The sequence below is a fragment of the Patella vulgata genome, chromosome 1, assembly GCF_932274485.2.
Source record: "Patella vulgata chromosome 1, xgPatVulg1.2, whole genome shotgun sequence".
Taxonomy (NCBI): Eukaryota; Metazoa; Mollusca; class Gastropoda; family Patellidae; genus Patella; species Patella vulgata.
This window is the reverse complement of record NC_065879.2, coordinates 35,825,867-35,853,288: the sequence shown is the minus strand read 5'-3', so window position 1 is coordinate 35,853,288 and position 27,422 is coordinate 35,825,867. Positions and strand designations below refer to the sequence as shown.

At 41.3% G+C, this 27,422-nt stretch overlaps 3 long non-coding RNA genes across 3 annotated transcripts in view; 2 read left to right on the top strand and 1 right to left on the bottom strand.

Annotated features, from left to right (window-relative positions):
* The window catches only part of LOC130012149 (uncharacterized), a 30,562-nt gene extending 26,201 nt beyond the window's left edge, over positions 1-4,361 (top strand). The window contains exon 3 of the long non-coding RNA XR_008787489.1: positions 4,217-4,361. This is a non-coding gene — a long non-coding RNA (uncharacterized LOC130012149). The remainder of the gene's footprint in view (positions 1-4,216) is intronic.
* Positions 4,362-7,430: 3,069 nt separating this feature from the next.
* The window catches only part of LOC126828518 (uncharacterized), a 112,848-nt gene continuing 92,856 nt past the window's right edge, over positions 7,431-27,422 (top strand). The window contains exon 1 of the long non-coding RNA XR_008787472.1: positions 7,431-7,511. This is a non-coding gene — a long non-coding RNA (uncharacterized LOC126828518). The remainder of the gene's footprint in view (positions 7,512-27,422) is intronic.
* The window catches only part of LOC126828524 (uncharacterized), a 151,158-nt gene continuing 150,836 nt past the window's right edge, over positions 27,101-27,422 (bottom strand). Inside the window, exon 3 of the long non-coding RNA XR_007683127.2 lies at positions 27,101-27,110. This is a non-coding gene — a long non-coding RNA (uncharacterized LOC126828524). The remainder of the gene's footprint in view (positions 27,111-27,422) is intronic.

Genomic DNA, 27,422 nt, shown 5'->3' with positions numbered 1-27,422 from the left:
TTCGGATGGGTCTAAAAACCGAGGTCCCGTGTACCGTGGGATTTACGAAATAGAAAGTACACCATGTATGCCCATTTATTAGCCCAGTCGGTTCAGAAAAGTAGGATGTTAAACCCCATTTCATTTCATATACTGCTCATGCACCCTTCTTATAAGTCAATTAAATGAAAAAAACACAGTTTACTTGACAAATAGACAACGATGATATGAATAACGAAACACGTAAGTAAAAGAACCCTGTGACAGTGGTAATTCGAAATGAGAGTAGGCCGTAGTGCCGCTGTCCGAGCAAAATGCCCCTTATAGCACATTGCTTAGGATATATTGCTGAAGCATCATTCCTTTAAGTGAATGAAATTTCTAAGACATTCTAATAACTTGTTTTGAATCCAGAATAACGAAACACTATTGGCTATTCAAAATTAGAACCCAGAATAACGAAACACTTCGTTATTGAAGCTCGAAAAGCAAAATGGATTGTTTTATGACAAAGAAGTGAACGGATATTATTTTACTGTCTCGTTATTCATTGTTCACAATAACGAAACACGATTTAATTTTACACTGCCCGGTAAAGTTCCTCTCATTACCTTACATTTCGTGTTAATAAAAGGCGAAAGTATGTGCATTTCCTGGGTTGTGCAATAATCCTGAGCGAAAAGTTTGTCACGGAGTGGGTCTATTTTTATCGTCCAATCAATCTGTCCTGGGTACCATAGTTAGAAGTCGGTCGTAGTTCTAACCAATTTGTTGACACAAAATACGTAAAATGACAGCCCGTATATTGTGGTCTTCCCTAAAATTTGGAACAGTTGATAAAATGTATCAAAAGATGGTAAAAATGTTGTTCGTCTGCAGTGTGGCCCCATAGATGATGAAATGGTTCTATTCTACGTGTGGCGATTATCAAATGTATACGTTTGCAGTTTATCACACAATTAAATTTTCTGCAATAATCGCCCATAATGAATTTTGCGGATTGTCATGTAATGTAGCGGTGATTATCGTTATATACTTTTACAATTGATTTGTTACGCTGTAATGAATTTGTTGTTTAACCCAATTGTTAAAGGACAATATTGGTGTCAGCCATTATCACATATGCATATGTCGTAGAACTGGTTAAATACATTCCAAATATAATTTTAACACGGAAATCATTGCTAACATAGATGCGTAACAAAGATTTAAATAAACGGAAGTAACGGGCGAATTTCTACTCACCGATAATTCCTTCGAGGACCAAAAGTTGTTATGTGAAACTGTGACCTTCAAGAAATTGCAGCCCCCGAGGCCCTTAAAATCGTGTACATAAACGGGCGGTTTCACCCCTATGTCCAGAGGATGCGACAGTGTGCGAACTGCAAGAAGCTGGGGCAAACAGTCAAGTACTGTAAAGGAACGACTGTGTGTGCCCAGTGCCCGGGGAACCACGCGGGGGTCGATTGCGCGGCGGGTAGAGAAATTAACAGCCCGAACTCTGTAAAGGCGAACATGCAGCGAACTCACCCAAAGTAAAGAGAAGATTACCTTCAGCGAGGCGAAACAGCAGATCAAAACGAAGGGGATGGAAGCAAAAGTTGTTAGGGAGCCGGTTTTGGAGTCAAAACCAGTTCCACCACCGATTCCCTTGACGTCCGATGACATCCCCACCCCCACAGGTAAATGCAAAGGAAAGGACAAGGAAGCTCAAGGGACGAACTGTAAAGGCGATCATGCAGCGACCTCCCCGAAAGTAAAGAGAAGATTACCTGCAGGGAGGCGACACAGCAGATCAAAACGAAGGGGAGGGAAGCAAAAGTTGTGAGGGAGCCGTTTGTGGAGCCAAAACCAGTTCCACCACCGATTCCCTTGACGTCCGATGATATCCCCACCCCCACAGGTAAATGCAAAGGAAAGGACGAGGAAACTCAAAGTCAAAGGACGACAACTACAACCAGCACCAAGGCAGACAACAAAAAGTAGAAGATTCGTGAATCGAGTTTCACCCCCATATTTAAATAGGAAAACAGTTTCACTGACTTCATGCAAGACCTGATAAAGATTGCAATTTCCAAAGAGGACTCGAAAATCAAATTAACGAATAGCTTCAACCGCTTGGGGAACTATTTCGTCATTGCGGACGAACTAGGGAATGTGGAAGAACAGCAACATGCCTCTCAACACTAGGAACCTACTCTTTCCGAGAACAGAACTAAAACTTCGAATCTAGGAACTAATCCACGATCTAATGACCACGGTTGAATTAAGTAGAATAGTGAAGTAAGAGGGGTCACGGTTAGACGGGCCCTGTATCTAAACACTAAACTATACAGGAAGAAGCTTCGGCTATCCTAATTCTTGTCAGAATTAGGTCAGAGCTCAATTCATAGGTAAAACATAGTGCAGTTATAGCTGCCATATTCGACCGGTTATGCTACAAGAAGTTGTTGGTCCGGGAGTTACCTTGTGTACAGGTGTTGTGCAATACGCATAGTATGCTCACCTTTTTGAGAGTTCACATAATGAACACCGGCAAGTTTTACATGACTCTTGTTTAGTATCACAACTTTATCGGAATACGCACCCGCTTCGCCACTTCCACATTTAATACTCACAAACTATTTTAATGAAAACATCAAAATGCTAAACGTTTTTTAATAACACGCATTGCTACATACCTTCATGTTTTTAAAATAAAGTCCACAATTATTCAGAACTGACGTACATGAAAGCCAATTTTCGGTTTCCTTAGCACCATTTTAAAAGTAAAACAACCGCAAAATAAAAATTACACGAACGCAACATGACGAACGTACCACCGTTAATGAACATATTTCAAAAAAAAAAGAAGACGCCATTTAATTTTTTAAAAATCCCAACCTGTCCAAGAGCACAATTATAAATCTCTGCGAAGTTATAACGTTATCATTAATGGCAGCTAACATATCAATGTTTCTGATGGTGTTATTACAGTATTTTCAATGGTCGATTGCTTTGCGATTATATACGCTTAAAAAAATAGGGGATATTCAGAAACAATAAATGAAATGAAATGAAATGGGGTTAACGCCCTACTGTTCTGCTCCGAACTGGGTTAATGAAGACGGGTCAGAAACAATACAAAACTGCGGAAATGCACTGCTGTTTTTATTAGAGCTAACCAGTGTATGTTAATAACAGGCCAATTGCCTACACATGAACATAAACAGTTCATTTGGGTGGCTTATCTGACGGCCCCATTTCACTCGCAAAGAGATACACCCGTCAAAAGTGAAAATGGACGTTTTTGATTTTGTCTTTATGAGTAATTGCTCCACCAATCTTCAGACATTCAGCAATTCGTCGTGGAATGCTCCTAATCAACCGTCCAATCACGATTTGCGGCAATCTGACCCACTCCTCTTGCAGTGCCACGGCCAATTCTTGCGGTGTTGTCCGTTGACGTTGACGAAAACGTCTCCCGATCAAATTAAACGTAACACACTAAAGCAAAGATATGCTAAACAGTAAAACTTATGCAAGAACCGATAGGAAAGCAAACATGGGTAGATAAATCAGCATGCGGCAGTTTTCATCAAACCTTCCTTGAAGTGTCAAATTTGACAATGAATCCCTCCCACGTGTATGGCGCTATTGGGCGTCGCATGTACAGTTCAGTGGTTCTGTTGGGGCGATAAATTCTTCACCTGTGAACATACCCTCAAAGCATGTCAAATTCCATGGCTATCTATCATATCGCAACCTGCATAGGTATTTGCATTTCAATATCCACACATTTTTTGAAGAGTATAATAACATAATTATTACAATGGGATGAAAAATGTTGACCTCAATTCGCCACAACTGACGTGCGATTTTCCAATATGGTTTTTCCTGGTCAGTCTGGCAAGGAACAGTATCTGGTCTTTCGGGTGGTACGAAAAAACGTGATTCTGTATACACGTTGGAAAGACGGAATTCTATGATGAGTAGGAGGGAACGCCATAAGCCCGGTTGGTAAAAACCAAAAATAGGATGTTAAACCCCTTCTCATTACGTTTTATTTCGGGGGAGGGTGGGCGATGCTATTTCTTTAAACCTGAAAGGACTCTATTTTACAGTCCCCCCCCCCTACAAAAACGAGACACTGTTTATGGACTTATTGTGATCAAAATTAAATGGTCAGTTCCCGTTGAATATTATATAAACTACATGTTTTATAAACCCTAAAGCCGACAAATGTAATGCATTTCAGATTGCCCAACACCTACTACCAACGTCTATGTTCATGTTACGCCGGAATATGACCAATCGGTCACTTTATGGCCTGTTGGAACCAATCTAAACTTTCAATGCTGGACTTCTTACTATCGTTCAAGTAACTGGACATGTTTAAACAATAGTACCTGGAAAGATCCTAAATGTACAGGTAGGTTCAATTGTCTTATATTCAGTTATGTGGTATATCAATACCTATAATGTACGTTAGTTTTATTTTTTATGATCAACATAAAGTCAAGGTGAGTGCACCCTAAACCACTTGATGGATATCAACCAAATTTAGTACATATTTTGCTTATTCAAATCTCTTTAAATGAAGTAGATCTTTTCGCAAATTGGATGTTAGTCAAATTTGGTAGGTGTATCGATTGGCGTTGGGGTGTGTTAAAATAGCATTGATTTGCGTCATATGGGCGGGGGCATTGTCGGCATCGATGCCTTATAGTATGGAAGGGGATCGACGCCACATTAAAAGACATGTAAACACGAGTAGAAGTTACTATGTCAGCATATGAAAGTGTTGTTTTGATGATTTTTCCATGTTCGATTTTACAAAATAGAAAAGTATTGTCCACTAACGAAAAAACACATGTACAAATGCGCCTTGTAACGTTTGTATTTTCTACATCTGATCTTTCAACTGTTGTAATTTCTACTAGTGCATAATCGACATATGTAACTTCGACATCGGTATTTTCTTCCAATGTAATTTCTCCACATGTCACATCCATCAAGGCGTGGTTCCGATTTTAGCCGAAGCTTGCGTCATAAAAACAAAACCTCCCTTCAAGTAGTCTCGGTCATCCAGACAATATGGCTCCTCCGCGATAGCTCCCTCGACTAACGGGCTTGGATGACCGAGGCTACCCTTTTGCGTAAGTTAGTTTTTCGAAAAGATAATTTATATTAGAAAAGTCTATAACCATATATGGATACCTGGCCTACATTATAACAATACTAATTCTAATACCATTTCCTGTGGAGAAACTGAGTTGTCTCAAGCCGCGCGAGTGCCTGTTTCGAAGTTTGCGAGAGTTACGGCGCTTCCGATCTCTCCCACCCGGTCTCTTCTCTCTTCGTCGGTTCTTTCAAAGAACAACGATGTGTTCGGAAAGTGGTAATCGGGGAGCGAGCAGAAACGACTCATTAGTCAGATATGGTTCCTTGGCGAAATCGGATCGGTTTGATGGAATGGTAAATCAGAAGCTAATGCATGCAACGCAACATGGCCCCTCCTGTCGTTCGGGGCGGGGGGGGGGGTGCAAATGATTTACGCGTGTGCGCGTTGCATCATAAGGTCTGTCATTGAGTCAAGTGGCGTGGTTTCGATTCCCCGCTTGTACGCCACAAGGAGTAGGGTCGCCTTTCCAATCTCTCCGGGTTTTCCAGTTTCCTCCCACTGCCAAAGACTCCTACGCACAGGTGAATTATTGAATTATTGATATAAAAGCCCCTCTCTCTTTCGTTCCTCCTTTCGCTTCTCGCCAAGATGTGAAATCTCATGTATTCGCCATACCAGATGACCCTAGCCTGCTATGCTACCGTCAAATGTAGCAACGGGGCAGAGGGGCAGAAAGGTGAAATCCGAATAACTGTGCTGCTGATTGCCGAGCCTTTCCGGACACCCACCCGACGGCTTTAGCATAAAATGTGTGTCCCATTAATTGGCTAGGATCTGTGACCTACCTACCAAGGTGTTGACGGGTAATGGGGAATCAGAGTTAGATTCCGGAGAGGGAGCAGGATTTTGGTTTATGCCTATCCCCCAGGGTCGGTGTCATATGGTGGCTGATTGGTGTCATGTCGTAGTGTTACCCTTCATAAGGCAACAACCCGAGAACCCGTCAACCCGTACACGGAACCATCCAAAAAGACTATACGTTATTGTACCACTGTAAAGAGGAATCATACCAACAATTCCCGAAGAGTTTTCTCGGTCAACGCAGGGAGCCAACCTCTTACTCACTGAGTTACCGTGGCTTCCAGAAAAGTAGGACATTAAACCCCATTTCCGGAGCGATTCCTCTTTGACAGTGGTGCAGAACGGGAGGGGGGGGGGCATTTACATACTGGCGTGCATGTAAAAGACCTCCATCATAGTACCCTGTGTGTCCGTCTTCATTAGCCCAGTCGAAGCAGAACGAAATGAAATGAAATGGAGTTTAACGTCCTACTGTTTTGCTCCGATTGGGCTAAAGGAGACGTGATTACGCCATACAATGTGCTATGAGGGACATTTTGCCCGGACACCGGCGCTACAGCCTACTCTTATATCGAATTCCAACTGCCAAGGAATCTTTTATGTATACACGGGACATCGGCTTAACATCCCATCCGAACGACTAGACAGCTGTCCTTGTCAGGCCCTCCTTCCTGAACCCCTGATAAGGGGAAACCATGACGGAAAATCTCGAACTTACTCGATCAACCATGGAAACGTAACCCACGACCTCCAGGCTAGTGAGCCAGCGTCTTACTCCCTTAGCCGCCGTGGCTCCCCGAGCAGAACAGTAGGACGTTAAACCCCATTTCATTTCATTTTACTTTTCTGCACCAATCGGACTATTAAAGATATGACGACAATTTTCAACCGACCGTGGCATTTTTTCATCGAATTTCAACTGTGAAGGATTCTTTTATGTGCACGCCAAAGTGTACACAGGAGCTTGTTTTGTTTTGTTCCATGTACACAACTAGACACTGTTCTTTGGCAGGCCCTTTGTTCTGCACTACCGATATAGAGAAACCGCGCTGCAAAATCCCGGGGAACTTTCTTGCCCATCACCAGGATCAGTGTACATAATCATACTATTGAGAGAAGTAGGGCCGATAACCCGAAATCACGACATCACAACATTTTAATCCGACAATACGACATTTCTAGGCGACATTACGACATTTTTAATGTCGTGGTGTCGGGCGAAAATGTCGTATTGTCGGGTTAAAATGTCGTGATGTCGGGTTGTCATAGTCGAGTTAAAATGTGATGTCGAGTTGTCGCCTTAACACGACATACCAGTAAGCCACCATAGTGCCCGGTCCGCATTTTTAAGAATCTATGATCAATTGTACATGTATTTCAATAACATGATTGCTCATTTCCTAAGCTCCACACCCACTTTTTTGTTAGTATTTTGTGGCCGCAATTCTTATCTGATTGTCGTTAATATATATTGTAATTTAACTTCCAGCTTTGTCATCGTGTACTCAGCTGTATAACGACTGTAACACAGCATATGATGATGGATATTACATATTTAAATTTCCAGGTTGGTAGTAATTTTATGTCCCAAATATTCATGAATGCATTTATTTCTAGTATGTTTTGTTGTCTGCAATCAAACATTATAACTTCGCTTTCAGCCATACGTTCACAGGTCGACGAGTGGTCTAAATGTGATCACGAAATTGTTATTAGAAATTTGTTTTCTCACAGGGTTTACAAGACTATTTTGTACTAGCGATATGGAGACAAACACTGGAAACTCTCGGTTTTGAGTTATTCCGAGCTGATGTATAAATCTGAAATTTCATTCATTCTGATCGGCTAATATTTATCATTTGTTAGACAATAACATCCCTTTAATTTTGGAGGGAGCCGTGGTGACTCGGTGAACCGGTTCGATCCAGGTTTTGGTCGAGAAAGTTCCCTGGAATTGTCAAGTGTGGTTTCACATTGCTAGTGGGTGCAGACTGGCGGGCCTGGCAAAGGCATTGTCTAGTTGATCGGATGGAGCGAAAAACCGTGGCCCCTTAAAAGTTGGTATGCACCTAGAATAATCCTTGACAAATAGTCTCGGTCACCCCAAAAACCTCCTAGTCTTCAACGTACGGAGGGTCTGGGAACGTTGTCAATATTTGACGTAAAGTCCATTGCCCATGCATAACCGGGATTTTGGTTTTTAATTTGGTTGACCATTACTTTGACCAAGTCAAGTAAGAGTTGCGCCCCTTCCCGCAATAAATCCCATAATTCTTGCATTAATATAAACAAACATGAATCGTTACATACATGTAGGGTGGTTCGTGCAAATAACAAAAATCCAATAAACGAGCTATATTTGGGGCTTATTTTAACAAATATGATAAGACTTACCGTTAAAATCATCATTCATTAGCAATTAAACTATTGCTAAGTTGGATATTTGTGTGATTTGGCCATTTGAATGGGACTTTCTAATTATATGGAAAAGTTAATCGCCCAAGTAGCGTTACAGCGGTAGATTTTTTTCATTAAAAAGAGTTATGTTTCTTGGTCACATCAAAGTTTCAAATTTTGCTCTGGAAAACGAATTCTTAATTTCCGCAGTCGGCTTTCTTCGTTTTTTTACGTACGTACAATTAACGATTGAATTTAACATTTGTTCCGTACTCATATTGTAGATGTTAAATATCCTTTATGATAATCCTATTTTGTTTGAAATAATTATCACAAATATAAAAATCACACATCAAAAACAGAGGAGCACACGACATGCGCAAAAAAAAAAGCCTTAAGCATTTTCAAATCGGTTCGGCGGCACACATTGTGCTCTAAACTGTGTTCTAAATTATAGAATAAACCGTAAATCAATTGAACCCATTTCAAGGTGGAACTGCATGCTTTTTGATATGATTGGGCTATTTGTGGCGCCAGATAATCCAAAAATAGAAGTCGATGCGTGACAATGCGTCTCGAAAAATTCTTTGATCTGTTATATGACTGGAAAATTCTGTTATTAAAAACAACCGGCATGGCAATGACTACATAATAAGTTGGAAGTTCTACAATACGGATCTTATAGTGAAATGTTAGAGAAATGTAAGTTTAAATATATCCTTTGTGTTTGAATTACCACTTATGGTTGGTTGTGTCGTATTATGTATCAATCTGAAAATTTCTGTTTTATAGCTATTGTTCTCGAAAGTAAGACGCACAATTTACGCATCGTGTCGCGTTTTCATATTTTTAATAATTTTGAAACAGTCAATGCGCGTCTTTTTGGTTATATTTCAGTTTTAGAAAAATGAGTTGTTGCTGGATGTATAATAACTGAAACGTTTTGTAAACACCATGTTAGAAATGGCGAATGCATAAGGATACTACTGTGTGAACCATCGTAAATTTTAAACGGATTTCTTCGATTATGAACAAACTACTTAACTTTGGTTATTATAAACTTACCTGTGTTTTTGTAATCAACTCCCGTTCGATAAAATCCATTGCACAACTAATTATCACAACGATGAAAACAAGTTCTCTCTTGAAAAATTTGAAAATTTACTTGTAATTTCGACAGAGTCGATGTCAACAATGTCTTCGTGACGTATTGGTCGAATCCAATATACCTGTTGCGGGGGTTGGTTAACATTGAAAGATAGTTTGACAGCGCGATCCTTTTGATCGTATATGGGTTTGGGCGACGAAAAATATCAATTGAAGGCAATTACATAGGAGATTTATATGGAAACCATTGATCGCCAGTCTATCAAATTTTCTTCACAATTAAAATATCACTGATTGCACGGATACTCGTAAAAATAAAGTCATATATAAACTATAAATATCCTATCTTCTTTATGTTATAAATAATTTAACAAGGATTAGGATCATGAAGCTTACCTCCGAATTCTCTGAGTGTATTTTTAATTTTATACGCATTCTTTCGATCGAATAATAACCGCTTCAGTAACATCTTTAAGTGTGTTGCGGCAGACCTCAGCGTGTCTATTGGGTGCCCGGGTGGGTATATAATGCTACTAAGCCCGTATGACCCCGTAAGAAGCGGAACATTAATTCTCGATTCGACAGTTTTGACCGAAGTGTGATAAAGCCCGTAAAACGAATGTATAGTTGTGTTTGTGCGGCATGCGTGTTCAAAAGTAAATTATTCCATCCGAGTCGCTAATCAAATAATTAGAACAAAATATTTCAAAAAGTAAAGCTATGAAATTTGCAGAGATTTTACTAGAATGTAAAAGACGGTAACTAAATACAGGAATGCGGGTAGTTATGTGTGCGAACGCTCAAACTCAAAGCCAATTGTCGTAGGTATCCAGACCACTCGGACAAAAGACTACTCGGACTAAGACCAGTCGGACCAAAACAAGACCAGTCGGACCAATTAAATTATATTATAAGGCTAGACAATATGCTATTTATTTATTATTAAATCACAATACAAAGAAGCAAATAATTCTTATACGGAATTCTTATATTTAGAGTTGTTTATCAATTTTGTGTACGGAAAATAAATCAACGATTAGTTTTAAAATTGATTAATAATGGTGCCAAAAAAAATATCAATCTAATTTTTCTTATTTACTCTTGCAATGAGACTTGGTATGTCCAGACTTTTGACAGTTTCTACATATACGGGTATACTGTTCTTATCTGATAGCCTAATTTTACTTTTTCCACATTCGCGGTATCCCCAGTGGTTTCATTCCGTTCTACTCGACTAACCCCTGGATTTATATATATGGGGGGAGACACGTTTTCAAGTTATCCGCCCTTGATGCGTTAATATATACAGCACATAATAATACGAAGACCGGACGTTTATATGCCCCTTTTTAAACGTGACTAGAAGTGTGGTTCTCGATATTTTGCGATTTGGGATACAATTATCAATTTATTCAAACAACACGTTATTATTAGTTCGAGTAGTCATATTAAAACACACACAATTAGTAATTTATTCAAATAACACTTTATTATTGGTTCGAGTTGTCATATTAAAATAAACACAATTATCAATTTATTAAAATAACACTTTATTATTGGTTCGAGTAATCATATTAAAACAAACGCAATTATCAATTTATTAAAACAACACTTTATTATTGGTCCGAGTCGTCTTTCTGTTGGGTCCGAATAGTCTTTTTGTATGGTCCGAGGAGTCTATTTGTTTGGGCTGAGTGGTCTATCAGTTGGTCCGACTGGTCTTGAACCGAATGGTCTTTGGTCCGAGTGGTCATGGATTCTTGTCGTAATTATACTTGAATTTCGAGTCGACCCTAGGTCCAAATCAAATAGTCATTCGAATAAACCGGTCGATGGCTTATTAAAATTTTGGAATCGTTTGTAATCAGTATAAGTTAAAGAAAAAACGCACTAATTCCAATATCTTTTATCATTGTTTTTGTTTATTTTTTACGTCCCCTCATGTTCAAATTTGATTGTTCAAATTAAAACTTTAAGGTGTTATTGCCACGGCGGCTTAATAAAGTCATGCTTTACTTTTTCCCTCATCCCCATATGCCCCCATCTTTTAAGTGCACGCCAATGTGTACACGGGACCTCGGTTTTTCGTCCCTTCCGAACGACTAGACATCTGTCCTTGTCCACCTCCAAAAGAATATAGAGTCCCTATATATGATATGTTGGGTTAGGGGGGCATATGGGGATGAGGTATTTGACATTATCATGTGGCCTCGTCCAGTCGATAAAATCAGTCAGTTAGTTCAGTCGATAACATCAGTCAGTTAGTTCATGCTCGTCCCATCCGAAAGACTAGACAGCTGTCCTTGTCCGCCTCGAAAAGAATAGAGTCCATATATATGATATGAACGAAGAAAGGGGATGGGGTGGGGCGGGGGGGGTGAGGTATTTGACATTTTCATGTGGTCTCGTCCAGTCGATAAAATCAGTCAGTTAGTTCAGTCGAATAATCCAGTCGAATAAACCAGTCGAATAATTCAGTCGAAAAGTTCAGTCGAATACTTCAGTCGAATAATTCAGTCGAATAAACAAGTCGCTCAATATTAAGCAGCGGTGGCAGCGGGCTAAGATAATTAGTAGCAAATCATGCTCGTAGCCATAGCTGAAGGAGCCGGGGGCATGGGGTAGGGACCGGGGGGCTTCCCAACTAGTTTCAAGAAATGAAAAGAAATGAAATGGGGTTTTAACGTCCTACTGTTCTGCTTGGAACTGGGCTAATGAAGACCGGCATACGCCATACACTGTGCGATGAGGGAAATTTTGCCCGGACAGCGGCACTACGGCATACTCTTATATCGAATTCCATCTGTCAAGGGATCTTTTACGTCCACGCCAATGTATACACGGGACCTCGGTTTTTCGTCCCATCCGAAAGACTAGACAGCTGTCCTTGTCCGCCTCGAAAAGAATAGAGTCCCTATATATGATATGAACGAAGAAAGGGGATGGCGTGGGGCGGCGGGGGGATGGGGGTGGGGCGTGTCGGGATGTGGTATTTGACATTTTCATGTGGCCTCGTCCAGTCGATAAAATCAGTCAGTTAGTTCAGTCGAATAATTCAGTCGAATAAACCAGTCGAATACTTCAGTCGAAAAGTTCAGTCGAATACTTCAGTCGAATAGTTCAGTCGAATAAACAAGTCGCTCAATATTAAGCAGCGGTGGCAGCGGGCTAAGATAATTAGTAGCAAATCATGCTCGTAGCTATAGCTGAAGGAGCCGGGGGCATGGGGTAGGGACCGGGGGGCTTCCCAACTAGTTTCAAGAAATGAAAAGAAATGAAATGGGGTTTTAACGTCCTACTGTTCTGCTTGGAACTGGGCTAATGAAGACGGGCATTCGCCATACACTGTGGGATGAGGGAAATTTTGCCCGGACAGCGGCACTACGGCATACTCTTATATCGAATTCCATCTGTCAAGGGATCTTTTACGTCCACGCCATGGAAAGGGGATGCGATGGGGGAGGGGGCGTGTCGGGATGAGGTATTTGACATTTTCATGTGGCCTCGTCCAGTCGATAAAATCAGTCAGTTGGTTCAGTCGAATAAACCAGTCGAATAATTCAGTCGAATACTTCAGTCGAATAAACAAGTCGCTCAATATTAAGCAGCGGAGGCAGTGGGCTAAGATAATATAGTAGCAAATCATGCTCGTAGCCATAGCTAGGGTGACCCACCATAAGTAAATATCTCCATATATCTCGACAATTACGCCACAATACTTATATATATGCCAAGCCTCAAATCAGTTCCACACAATTATAGTCACTAAATAAACGATCATGTTGTACTTAATAAGCTATGGCCATTAATCACGTATAAATAATAGACTGAAAACTGGTTCCAAGAGTCGTCCATAACATCCAGACACTTTTGAGTAAAAAATAGGTTACGTGCCCTTGTTTTGAAATTAGTCTCGCTTAACCAGTCTATCGACCATTCTACGTCTGATTGACAGGTCGGGATAATCAATACTACTTTTTTACGAAACATAACAGAAAGATAGAACAAGAAATTGAATTTAGAAATAAGCACGTTAGGTAGCTCAACAATCGTTTTAAGAAGCTTGTAAAAGTAAAATGAAACTACTGCTAGTATCATGTTCTTGCCTAACCTGAGTGTTTCAGAGATATTATTTGTACTAAACCAAAAGATGCCGCTCTTAACGGTACAGTTAATGATAAAGCGATTTAAAAAATGAAACGAACGTAATTTCTAAATCTGCTGTAATAACCAAGAAGCTTAATTTTACTGCTATTCAAAATCGTCAACAATAAATTTTTTACGGCTGTAATAGTTGATAGATTTGTAGAGAATTGCACGTGCCATGGCTATTTATAGTATCATACTGTCAGAAAGTTGGTCTCGGCACGGCGAATGTGCACGCTTCAGTGGTAGTCTCGAACTATCAGCGGTGGACTGTATTTCTGTGAGTACATGGGCCACCCTACCATAGCTGAAGGAGCCGGGGCATGGGGTAGGGACCGGGGGGCTTCCCAACTAATTTCAAGAAATGAAAAGAAATGAAATGGGGTTTTAACGTCCTATACTGTTCTGCTTGGAACTGGGCTAATGAAGACGGGCATACGCCATACACTGTGCGATGAGGGAAATTTTGCCCGGACAGCGGCACTACGGCATACTCTTATATCGAATTCCATCTGTCAAGGGATCTTTTACGTCCACGCCATGGAAAGGGGATGCGATGGGGGTGGGGGCGTGTCGGGATGAGGTATTTGACATTTTCATGTGGCCTCGTCCAGTCGATAAAATCAGTCAGTTGGTTCAGTCGAATAAACCAGTCGAATAATTCAGTCGAAAAGTTCAGTCGAATACTTCAGTCGAATACTTCAGTCGAATAAACAAGTCGCTCAATATTAAGCAGCGGTGGCAGTGGGCTAAGATAATATAGTAGCAAATCATGCTCGTAGCTGAAGGAGCCGGGGCATGGGGTAGGGACCGGGGGGCTTCCCAACTAATTTCAAGAAATGAAAAGAAATGAAATGGGGTTTTAACGTCCTATACTGTTCTGCTTGGAACTGGGCTAATGAAGACGGGCATACGCCATACACTGTGCGATGAGGGAAATTTTGCCCGGACAGCGGCACTACGGCATACTCTTATATCGAATTCCATCTGTCAAGGGATCTTTTACGTCCACGCCAATGTATACACGGGACCTCGGTTTTTCGTCCCATCCGAAAGACTAGACAGCTGTCCTTGTCCGCCTCGAAAAGAATAGAGTCCATATATATGATATGAACGAAGAAAGGGGATGGGGTGGGGCGGGGTTGAGGTATTTGACATTTTCATGTGGCCTCGTCCAGTCGATAAAATCAGTCAGTTAGTTCAGTCGAATAATCCAGTCGAATAAACCAGTCGAATAATTCAGTCGAAAAGTTCAGTTGAATACTTCAGTCGAACAGTTCAGTCGAATAATTCAGTCGAATAAACAAGTCGCTCAATATTAAGCAGCGGTGGCAGCGGGCTAAGATAATTAGTAGCAAATCATGCTCGTAGCCATAGCTGAAGGAGCCGGGGGCATGGGGTAGGGACCTGGGGGCTTCCCAACTAGTTTCAAGAAATGAAAAGAAATGAAATGGGGTTTTAATGTCCTACTGTTCTGCTTGGAACTGGGCTAATGAAGACGGGCATACGCCATACACGTCCACGCGAATGTGTACACGGGACCTCGGTTTTTCATCCCATCCGAACGACTAGACAGCTGTCCTTGTCCGCCTCGAAAAGAATAGAGTCCCTATATATGATATGAACGTAGAAAGGGGATGCGATGGGGCCGGGGGGGGGGGGGGGTGAGGTATTTGACATTTGCATGTGGTATCGTCCAGTCGATAAAATCAGTCAGTTAGTTCAGTCGAATAATCCAGTCGAATAAACCAGTCGAATAATTCAGTCGAATACTTCAGTCGAATAATTCAGTCGAATAATCCAGTCGAATAATTCAGTCGAATAAACAAGTCGCTCAATAATCAGCAGCGGTGGCAGCGGGCTAAGATAATATAGTAGCAAATCATGCTCGTAGCCATATTTGAAGGAGCCGGGGGCATAGGGTAGGGACCGGGGGGCTTCCCAACTAGTTTCAAGAAATGAAATGGGGTTTTAACGTCCTACTGTTCTGCTTGGAACTGGGCTAATGAAGACGGGCATACGCCATACACTGTGCGATGAGGGAAATTTTGCCCGGACAGCGGCACTACGGCATACTCTTATATCGAATTCCATCTGTCAAGGGATCTTTTACGTCCACGCCAATGTATACACGGGACCTCGGTTTTTCGTCCCATCCGAAAGACTAGACAGCTGTCCTTGTCCACCTCGAAAAGAATAGAGTCCCTATATATGATATGAACGAAGAAAGGGGATGGGGTGGAGGGGTGGGGGGGTGAGGTATTTGACATTTTCATGTGGCCTCATCCAGTCGATAAAATCAGCCAGTTAGTTCAGTCGAATAATCCAGTCGAATAAACCAGTCGAATACTTCAGTCGAATACTTCAGTCGAAAAGTTCAGTATTAAGCAGCGGTGGCAGCGGGCTAAGATAATATAGTAGCAAATCATGCTCGTAGACATAGCTGAAGGAGTCGGGGCATGGGGTAGGGGCCGGGGGGCTTCCCAACTAGTTTCAGGAAATGAAAAGAAATGAAATGGGGTTTTAACGTCATACTGTTCTGCTTGGAACTGGGCTAATGAAGACGGGCATACGCCATACACTGTGCGATGAGGGAAATTTTGCCCGGACAGCGGTACTACGGCATACTCTTATATCGAATTCCATCTGTCAAGGGATCTTTTACGTCCACGCCAATGTAAACACGTGACCTCGGTTTTTCGTCCCATCCGAAAGACTAGACAGCTGTCCTTGTCCTCCTCGGAAAGAATAGAGTCCCTATATATGATATGAAAGAAGAAAGGGGATGTGGTGGGGCGGGGGGGGGGGGCGTGTCGGGATGTGGTATTTGACATTTTCATGTGGCCTCGTCCAGTCGATAAAATCAGTCAGTTAGTTCAGTCGAATAAACCAGTCGAATAATTCAGTCGAAAAGTTCAGTCGAATAATTCAGTCGAAAAGTTCAGTCGAATACTTCAGTCGAATAATTCAGTCGAATAAACAAGTCGCTCAATATTAAGCATCGGTGGCAGCGGGCTAAGATAATATAGTAGCAAATCATGCTCGTGCCATAGCTGAAGGCGCCGGGGGCATGGGGTAGGGACCGGGGGACTTCCCAACTAGTTTCAAGAAATGAATAGAAATGAAATGGGGTTTTAACGTCCTACTGTTCTACTTGGAACTGGGCTAATGAAGACGGGCATACGCCATACACTGTGCGATGAGGGAAATTTTGCCCGGACAGCGGCACTAAGGCATACTCTTATATCGAATTCCATCTGTCAAGGGATCTTTTACGTCCACGCCAATGTATACACGGGACCTCGGTTTTTCGTCCCACCCGTCCCACCCGAAAGACTAGACCGCTGTCCTTGTCCGCCTCGAAAAGAATAGAGTCCCTATATATGATATGAACGAAGAAAGGGGATGGGGTGGGGCGGGGATGAGGTATTTGACATTTTCATGTGGCCTCGTCCAGTCGATAAAATCAGTCAGTTAGTTCAGTCGAATAATCCAGTCGAATAAACCAGTCGAATAATTCAGTCGAAAAGTTCAGTCGAATAGTTCAGTCGAATAATCCAGTCGAATAATTCAGTCGAATAAACAAGTCGCTCAATATTAAGCAGCGGTGGCAGCGGGCTAAGATAATATAGTAGCAAATCATGCTCGTAGACATAGCTGAAGGAGTCGGGGCATGGGGTAGGGGCCGGGGGGCTTCACAACTAGTTTCAAGAAATGAAAAGAAATGAAATGGGGTTTTAACGTCCTACTGTTCTGCTTGGAACTGGGCTAATGAAGACGGACATACGCCATACACTGTGCTATGATGGAAATTTTGCCCGGACAGCGGCAATACGGCATACTCTTATATCGAATTCCATCTGTCAAAGGATCTTTTACGTCCACGCCAATGTATACACGTGACTGAAGTATTCGACTGAACTTTTCGACTGAATTATTCGACTGGATTATTCGACTGAACTAACTAACTGATTTTATCGACTGGACGAGGCCACATGAAAATGTCAAATACCTCCCCCCCCCCCCCGCCCCACCCCATCCCCTTTTTTCGTTCATATCATATATAGTGATTCTATTCTTTTCGAGGCGGACAAGGACAGCTGTCTAGTCGTTCGGATGGGACGAAAAACCGAGGCCCCGTGTACACATTCGCGTGGACGTAAAAGATCCCTTGACAGATGGAATTCGATATAAGAGTAGGCCGTAGTGCCGCTGTCAGGGCAAAATTTCCCTCATAGCACAGTGTATGGCGTATGCCCGTCTTCATTAGCCCAGTTCCAAGCAGAACAGTAGGACGGTAAAACCCCATTTCATTTCTTTTCATTTCTTGAAACTAGTTGGGAAGCCCCCCGGTTCCTACCCCATGCCCTCGGCTCCTTCAGCTATGGCTACGAGCATGATTTGCTACTAATTATCTTAGCCCGCTGCCACCGCTGCTTAATATTGAGCGACTTGTTTATTCGACTGAACTTTTCGACTGAATTATTCGACTGGTTTATTCGACTGGATTATTTGACTGAACTAACTGACTGATTTTATCGACTGGACGAGGCCACATGAAAATGTCAAATCCCCCCCCCCCCCCGCCCCACCCCATCCCCTTTCTTCGTTCATATCATATATAGGGACTCTATTCTTTTCGAGGCGGACAAGGACAGCTGTCTAGTCTTTCGGAGGGGACGAAAAACCGAGGTCCCGTGTATACATTGGCGTGGACGTAAAAGATCACTTGACAGATGGAATTCGATATAAGAGTATTCCGTAGTGCCGCTGTCCGGGCAAAATTTCCCTCATCGCACAGTGTATGGCGTATGCCCGTCTTCATTAGCCCAGTTCCAAGCAGAACAGTAGGACGTTAAAACCCCATTTCATTTCTTTTCATTTCTTGAAACTAGTTGGGAAGCCCCCCGGTCCCTACCCCATGCCCCGGCTCCTTCAGCTATGTCTACGAGCATGATTTGCTACTATATTATGTTAGCCCGCTGCCACCGCTGCTTAATATTGAGCGACTTGTTTATTCGACTGGATTATTCGACTGAATTATTCGACTGAACTATTCGACTGAAGTATTCGACTGAACTTTTCGACTGAATTATTCGACTGGTTTATTCGACTGGATTATTCGACTGAACTAACTGACTGATTTTATCGACTAGACGAGGCCACATGAAAATGTCAAATACTTCACCCCCCCCCCCCCCGCCCCACCCCATCCCCTTTCTTCGTTCATATCATATGTAGGGACTCTATTCTTTTCGAGGCGGACAAGGACAGCCGTCTAGTCTTTCGGATGGGACGAAAAACCGAGGTCCCGTGTATACATTGGCGTGGACGTAAAAGATTTCTTGACAGATGGAATTCGATATAAGAGTTTGCGGTAGTGCCGCTGTCCGGGCAAAATTTCCCTCATCGCACAGTGTATGGCGTATGCCCGTCTTCATTAGCCCAGTTCCAAGCAGAACAGTAGGACGTTAAAACCCCATTTCATTTCTTTTAATTTCTTGAAACTAGTTGGGAAGCCCCCCGGCCCCTACCCCATGCCCCCGGCTCCTTCAGCTATGGCTACGAGCATGATTTGCTACTAATTATCTTAGCCCGCTGCCACCGCTGCTTAATATTGAGCGACTTGTTTATTCGACTGAATTATTCGACTGGATTATTCGACTGAACTATTCGACTGAAGTATTCGACTGGTTTATTCGACTGGATTATTCGACTGAACTAACTGGCTGATTTTATCGACTGGATGAGGCCACATGAAAATGTCAAATACCTCACCCCCCCCCCCGCTCCACCCCATCCCCTTTCTTCGTTCATATCATATATAGGGACTCTTTTCGAGGCGGACAAGGACAGCTGTCTAGTCTTTCGGATGGGACGAAAAACCGAGGTCCCGTGTATACATTGGTGTGGACGTAAAAGATCCCTTGACAGATGGAATTCGATATAAGAGTATGCCGTAGTGCCGCTGTCCGGGCAAAATTTCCCTCATCGCACAGTGTATGGCGTATGCCCGTCTTCATTAGCCCAGTTCCAAGCAGAACAGTAGGACGTTAAAACCCCATTTCATTTCTTGAAACTAGTTGGGAAGCCCCCCGGTCCCTACCCTATGCCCCCGGCTCCTTCAAATATGGCTACGAGCATGATTTGCTACTATATTATCTTAGCCCGCTGCCACCGCTGCTTAATATTGAGCGACTTGTTTATTCGACTGAATTATTCGACTGGACTATTCGACTGAATTATTCGACTGAACTTTTCGACTGAATTATGCGACTTGTTTATTCGACTGGATTATTCGACTGAACTAACTGACTGATTTTATCGACTGGACGAGGCCACATGAAAATGTCAAATACCTCACCCCCCCCCCCCCCGCCCCATCGCATCCCCTTTCTACGTTCATATCATATATAGGGACTCTATTCTTTTCGAGGCAGACAAGGACAGCTGTCTAGTCTTTCGGATGGGACGAAAAACCGAGGTCCCGTGTATACATTGGCGTGGACGTAAAAGATCCCTTGACAGATGGAATTCGATATAAGAGTAAGCCGTAGTGCCGCTGTCCGGGCAAAATTTCCCTCGTAGCACAGTGTATGGCGTAGGCCCGTCTTCATTAGCAAATCATGCTCGTAGCTATAACTGAAGGATCCGGGGGCATTGGGTAGGGGCCGGGAGGCTTCCCAACTAGTTTCAAGTCTTAAGTGATACATGTACTTTAGATACTAGTATTTTTGCTCCCACGCACAGGGCCCCTCCCATTCCACCAACACCCCGTTTCTATGGTCATATATAGGGACTATTCTTTTCGAGGTGGGGGCCGACAATATTAGTATCTACTTAAGTACAATTATCTCGGCTCCTACAGCTATGGCAACGAACATTGAGCTACTCAATATTATCTTGGTTCGCTGTTTGGCTGTTTTTCCGACTGGTTTCATCGACTGAAGTATTTGACTGATTTTATCGACTGAGATATGTGTGGGATTTTATCGTCTGGACGAGGCCACGTTAAAATGTCAGATTTATGTAAGATGAATCATTACTTGGAAAGACCTAGGAAAACTATATACTACATGTAATTGGGGATCCGATTTATAGGAAGTTATAAGTTGTTTAATTGTTGCTGTTATGTAGGCACTATTTGCTCCTGAAATAAAGTGTTGAAGATCCAGTCCAAGAATCTGTATTCATTTCTGATCCTAAGAGAACACACGTCGAAGAGCTACATTCCCTGCTAGTCAAATTGTACATAATATATTGAAGAAGAAGGCATGGATATGAACTTTATTCTTCCTTCAGCAGCAGTAGCAGCAATAAGAAATCTTGATCAACTATCAGTGTCTTGGAGTCTCAAACAGGGGTTTAAATGGGCTTTAAAAGGGACTTCTCAGAAAATTAATTACCCAGTCCGGAAAAGAAATATCGTTCTTTTGTACAAATACAAAGGGATAGACAGCGACAGCTGGAATTTTTTGCAAAGAAGGGTGCCCAAAAAGTACAGGTTTCTGTGACCTCCAGTAAAAAGGATGCGGGTGTTCAAAATGTTCTGGATACTAACGATGTATCTTTTTTTTAATAACCTTGTGTTAATGGTGTCATCCTGCCAATTGCCATGATAAAGGTTGCAGCCATGCGAGATGTTTCAAGTTTTAGTGCCAAATGCACCAGCCGTCAAGACTCAAGATCACAGATTTAGACATGTTAGGCCTTACAGCAGGAATCCTTTGTACAGGAATAGAAATTGTTATCGTGAAAATAGTTATAGGTTATGTTATTTTGAATAATGGAAAAATAAGGATTTTGATTGTATTAATGATTAAAACATGGGGTCATGTTTTTGTTTGAAATAATTTTAAGGTGGATACACATGACTAATGTATAGGTCATATGTTATTTTATTATTGTTTAATTCTATTTTTAATTTCAAATCTATATTTTAACATTCATTAATGCTTGGTTAGTCATTAGAAGCAGACAACAATTAATTTGTCACTCCATATAAATTATGACAGGCTGGCAACTAGAGTGTTTGATCTGTTCAGTTTCTTTAACTATTGTTTTAAATGGCTTAAGACTTAATCCTTCAATAATTATATGCTTATTTCAACACTTTCATAGTAACTAATTTATATAAAAAGACAAGTGTATGTAGGATGCATTATACAGTAGTTGGAGAGACCAACTTAGTTGCAGGACTGATTTATAGGAAGTTATAAGTTATAAGTTGTTTACTTGTTGCTGTTATTTATTTGCTCCTGAAATAAAGTGTTGAAGATCTATTCAAAGAATCTGTAGTCATTTCCAATACTTAGAGAACACACTCCACGCGATACATTCCCTGAAAGTCGAACCATGTTATGAGCATGAAAGGGCTACTTAATAATATGAAATGAAATGGAGTTTAACGTCCTACTGTTGGGCTAATGAAGACGGGCATACGCCATACAGTGTGCACTACAGCCTACTCTTATATCGAATTCCACCTGTCAAGGAATCTTTTACGTTTATTCCAATGTGTACACAGGACCTCGTTTTGTCATCCCATCCGAATGACTACACAGCTAACCTTGTCAGGCCCTCTGTCCTGCATCACTGACAAAGGGGAATCACACCGGACAATCTGGATGAACTCTTTCGGGCAATGCAGGGATAGAACACCTACATGTAACCTCCAGACTAGCGAGCCAGCGTCTTACCCACTTAATCACTCCCGCTACATAATGAAGTGAAATGGGGTTTAACATCCTTCTGTTGTGCACCGACAAGGCTAATGAAGATGGGCATATGCCATACAGTGTGCTACAAGGGAAATTTTGCCCCGACAGTAGCGCTACAGCCTACTCTTATGTATTGAATTCCAACTGCCAAGGGATCTTTTACATGCACGCCAATGTGTACATGGGACCTTGGTTTTTCATGCCACCCGAAAGACTAGACAGCTGTAGTTTTTGTCACACCCTCCGTCCTGCCCTACGGACAAGGGGAAACCACCTGGATAAAATCCTGAGGAACTGTCTCCGCCAATACCGAGAACGAACCCGCGACCTCCAGGCTAGCAAACCAGCGCCTTACTCACTTAGCCACTGTTGTTCCAGGCTACTTATTGATCTTGGTTCACTTGGTTAGTCATTAGAAGCAGACAGCAATTAATTTGTCAGTCGATTTAAATAACTAAAGTGGGTGGTCTGTTAAGTTTCTTTTACTATTGTTTAAATGACTTAATCCTTCAATAATTATATGTTTATGTCAATACTTACATAGTAACTAATTTATATAAAAAGAAAAATGTATGTAAGATGAATTATAGTTGGAGAGACCAGCTGAGGGAACCTATATACCAGTTGGAGGACCAATTTATAGGAAGTTATAAGTTGTTTACTTGTTGCTGTTATTTATTTGCTCTTGAAATAAAGTGTTGAAGATCTATTCGAAAAATCTGTATTCATTTCCGATACTTAGAGAACACTCTCGACCAGATACATTCCCTGAAAGTGGAACCGTGTTATGAGCATGAAAGGGCTACTCAATGAAATAAAATGGGCTTTAACGTCCTACTGTTGTGCACCAACTGAGCTAATAAAGTCAGGCATATGCCATACAGGGGATCTTTTACATGCATGCCAATGTGTACATGGGACCTTGGTTTTTCATCCCATCCAAACGACTGCCCCACTGACAGGGGGAAACCACCCGGAAAATCCTGAGGAACTTTTTCGGCCAATACCAGGAACAAACCTCCAGGCTAGCGAGCCAGTGTCTTACTCACTTAGCCACCGTGGCTCCAGGCTACTTATTGTTATCTTAGTTCACTCCAATTAGTGATTCATAAAGTATGGTCCTCCACCATCAAGTCAAGCGACTGCTTTTTTTCGCCAGGATTATTCAACTGGTTTTATTGACTAGATTATTTGACTGTTTTTTTTCAACTGGATTATTTGACTGGTTTTGTTGACTGAATTATTCGACTGGTTCTGTCAACTGAATTATTTGACTGATTTTATTGTCGAAAAAAGTCAAATATCCCAGTCAATAAAACTATTTTCTTGTGGCCTCATCCAGACGATAAAGCCAGTCAAATATCTCAGTCAATAAAACGAGTCAAATAATTCAGTCGATAAAACCAGTCCGATAAAATAAGTCGAATATCTCAGTCGATAAAACAAGTCAAATACCTCAGTCGATAAAACCATGGACCTTATAATACCATGATAAAACCAGTCGAATATCACAGTCAATAAAACAAGTCGAATATCTCTGTCAATAAAACTAGACGAATATCACTGTCGATAAATCCACGTCCCAGATCAAGTTGGGTCTTGATACCAGATCAAGTTGACAAAATGTGCTTTTGACAGTTATATGATGAGAAGTTAAAAACAGCCGTTCAATAATAAGCAGGAATTGCAGTGAACTAAGATAATACCGAGTAGTTCAGTCATACCCATAGCCATAGCAGTAAAAGAGCCGGGGGCTTGCACCTCCCTCCCCTGCCAAATAGTTTCAAGTTCAATTTATGGGGCAAAAGTAGTCTGATAATAAGGTATTTAGGGCCGGGGATAGCCGAAAAAACAGTCAAATAATCCGGTCGAAAAAAAAATCAAGCAGATAATTCAGTCGAATAATACAGTCGAATAATCCAGTCGCTCAATATGACGAGGAAAAACGTAAAGCTTGACTTTATTAAGCAGTGGTGGCAGTAACTAAGATAACAACATGTAGCCTACTCCTCTATAAATCCCTCCACACGGTTGTTTTTATTCCGAAGCGACTAGATACTATGCTGTCATCAGTTTTATGCATCGGACACAGACTTAATTCAAGTTGTTTACATTAGTACGGCCATTGTTTTCAGTTGATGACGTCAGTCGTTGACCCTTAACCCTAGATGACGACCTTACTCGCAAAGAGAGGTCAACACGTTGTTTAGGGGATTGCTATTGGAAGGAAAATCTCAATAAAGTTGTGACTTCAACTGTCAGATTTGAACTTGGGGGAAAATAATCAAAATAGACAAAAAACGATGTAATCATATTTGAGTTAGTGCGTTTTTTATTTCAGTCAAACAAACTATTCCCAAATTTTAGCCCAACCATCGACCGAGTTTGTTGACTGGAAATTCTAGTGGTACTTAGGGGTAATTGTGAATTTCCTATGCTGTCACCCCTAATACGAAATGATATCTTCCGCAGAGTGACGTAACCATCTTCCATATTGGTATTTTTCTCTGGGAAAAGTTTGTGATATTTCAATTTTCCAAGAGAGAGCTTGTTTTCATCGTTGTGATAATTAGTTGTGCAATGGATTTTATCGAACGGCAGTTGATTACAAACACACAGGTAAGTTTATAATAACCAAAGTTAAGTAGTTTGTTCATAATCGAAGAAATCCGTTTAAAATTTACCAAGACTCAGACAGTAAACACGAATGGCATAGGGAAAATAATTTCGTTCAATTAATTTCCAGTCTCAATTTTTTTCTGCGTATTTAGAGCTAGCAACAATGTAACAACAGAGTTTTACGGTTAAATAAAAGTAACTTTCACAGTCTTGCAGTGTCGGTTTGTTCACAGGAATCTGACCTTCTATCCGTATATATATGCATACACCATGTCGTACCAGACAATATATAATAAAAAACGGCTATTTGCCACATGTGGTAAGCAAGAATTTCAATATAGCCTTACGACTACAGACCGCAATTGTAACCCGATTTTAATGAAACTTACAGATTATGATAACATTGATAACATCTCTGAGTTACAAAACTTTCGGCCACTTGCGGTTTCCGAGATATGGAGGTTACCACACATTTCATGTGGCACGGCTACAGACCACAATTACAACCGATTTCAATGAAACTTACAAAATATGACAATATTAATAATATCTCAGAGTAGCCAAAATTTCGGCCACTTCCGGTTAGCGGTTTCCGAGATATCAGGTTACCACACATTTCATGTGGCACGGCTACAGACCACAATTATCAACCAATTTCGATGAAACTAGCAGATTATAATTACATTAATAATATCTCAGAGTAGCCATAATTTCGACCACTTCCGGTTAGCGGTTTCGGAGATATCAGGTTACCACGCATTTCATGTGGCACGGCTACAGACCACAATTATCAACCGATTTCCATGAAACTTGCAGATTATAATTACATTAATAATATCTCAGAGTAGCTAAAATTTCGACCACTTTCGGTTAGCGGTTTCCGAGATATCAGGTTACCACACATTTCATGTGGCACGGCTACAGACCACAATTATCAACTAATTTCAATGAAACTTGCAGATTATAATTACTTTAATAATATCTCAGAGTAGGCAAAATTTCGGCCACTTCCGGTTAGCGGTTTCCGAGATATTAGGTTACCACACATTTCATGTGGCACGGCTACAGACTACAATTATCAACCGATTTCCATGAAACTTACAGAATATGACAACATTCATAATATCTAAGAGTAGGCAAAATTTCGGCCACTTCAGGTCAGCGGTTTCCGAGATATCAGGTTACCACACATTTCATGTGGCACGGCTACAGACCACAATTATAAACAGATTTCAATGAAACGTGCTGATTATAATTACTTTAAAAATATCTCATAGTAGCCAAAATTTCGGCCACTTCCGGTAAGCGGTTTCCGAGATATTAGGTTACCACACATTTCATGTGGCACGGCTACAGACCACAATTATCAACCAATTTCGACCACTTCCAGTTAGCGGTTTCAGAGATATAAGGTTGCCACACATTTCATGTTGCACGGCTACAGACCACAATTATCAACTAATTTACATGAAACTTGCAGATTATAATTACATTAATAATATCTCAGAGTAGGCAAATTTTCGACCACTTCCGGTTAGCAGTTTCGGAGATATGAGGCTACTACACATTTCATGTGGCAAGGCTACAGACCACAATTATAAACCGATTTCCACGAAACTTACAGAATATGACAACATTAATAATATCTTAGAGTAGCCAAAATTTCGGCCACTTCCGGTTAGCGGTTTCCGAGAATCAGGTTACCACACATTTCATGTGGCACGGCTACAGACCACAATTATCAACCCATTTCAATGAAACTTGCAGATTATAATTACTTTAATAATATCTCAAAGTGGCCAAAATTTCGGCCACTTCCGGTTAGCGGTTTCCGAGATATCAGGTTACCACACATTTCATGTGGCACGGCTACAGACCACAATTATCAACCGATTTCCATGAAACTTACAGAATATGACAATATTAATAATATCTCAGAGTAGCCAAAAGTTTGACCACTTCCGGTTAGCGGTTTCGGGAATATCAGCTTACCACACATTTCATGTGGCACGGCTACAGACCACAATTATCAACCGATTTGCATGAAACTTACAAAATATGATAACATTAATAATATCTCAGAGTAGGCAAAATTTCGACCACTTCCGGTTAGCGGTTTCGGAGATATCAGGTTACCACACATTTCATGTGGCACGGCTACCGACCACAATTATCAACTGATTTCAATGAAACTTGCAGATTATAACTGGAAGTGGTAGAAATTTTGGCTACTCTGAGATATTATTAATGTTGTCATATTATGTAAGTTTCATTTAAATCGGTTGATAATTGTGGTCTGTAGCCGTGCCAGATGAAATGTGTGGTAACCTGATATCTCGGAAACCGCTAACCGGAAGTGGCCGAAATTTTGGCTACTCTGAGGTATTATTAAAGTAATTATAATCTGCTAGTTTCATTGAAATCGGTTGATAATTGTAGTCTGTAGCCGTGCCACATGAAATGTGTGGTAACCTGATATCTCGAAAACC